Here is a 1,102-nt window from a genome sequence, read left to right on the forward strand (position 1 = left end):
GGGGTGGGGAGAGTGGGAGCTCCTAAGCTCGCTGTTCCCTGCAGGCAGACTCGATACCACCCTTCCCCCCAACAAGCAAAGGTCTATTTAGTAAGCGGGATGGGTGCTCTAACTCATGGCACTTTATGTCAAGTGCCATGGATTAGAGTGGGGTCCTTGAACATCTGTCAGCACCCCTGAAGGCATCTCACTAGTAACATGAGTAAAGTTATACAAGTGGCTGTATAAATGTTTCCAGAAACAAAACCAAAGGAAATCTGTACACTGCTTTGGGATTCTCCAGGATGTAAAGATTTTTTTTTGTACAATTTATTATATTTCTTTAACAGGAATAAAACAGGTACCTTTTCATCCATTTCCTTTAAGACATTGTTCCTGGATTCATTTCTGAGACTGGTGCAATACTTCTAAGAATGACAAACGTTTACCTTGTACATACAGTTGGAAGATCATTCTCTGAAGACCAACCAAAACAGACTGCCAGAATTATGTGAAAATAGATCTTCTTGATACTGGAAAATTATATGATTTACATCAAGGAAGAACATTTCAGTAGTAGCTCCACAGTTATGTGGACATTTAAGAACAGTCCTATTAGCTCTTTTAACCCAATGATGTATTCTTTATTTCCCTACTGTAACATCTCAAACTTCTCTCTCAGTAGACAACGAAGTGTAAAATAGTAAATATCCTTCTTGACATGTCTTTTTTTTAATCTTCATGTACTCTATATGCTTTTGTTCAAAAAGTTTATACTCTTCTCTTTCACACAAAAATAGGATCCTAAGCATCAAGAATTCTTCCCATCTCATAACAGAGATAAATCCAAGATCGTTTAAATGTATAGACTAGGGCTGTGCAAACTTTCGGAAGCTGATTCAATTCGGAGGAGATTCAACTCAATTCAGTGGCCGAATCTCCAAATCCAAATTGGGAGACCCATCAAAATATCCAAACTGATTTGGAAGCCTCAGAATCAATTCATAGAGATTTGGAGATTTAGAAGGCTTCCAGGAAACAAACTGAGAAGAGGGAGTGGGATGGGTTGATCTTCCCTATATGGCAAAGGCTGAGAGCAGGAGAAATACTGCTCTGATATTGA

Source organism: Crocodylus porosus, unplaced genomic scaffold (assembly GCF_001723895.1).
Source record: "Crocodylus porosus isolate Cpor-Errol unplaced genomic scaffold, CroPor_comp1, whole genome shotgun sequence".
Taxonomy (NCBI): domain Eukaryota; kingdom Metazoa; phylum Chordata; order Crocodylia; family Crocodylidae; genus Crocodylus; species Crocodylus porosus.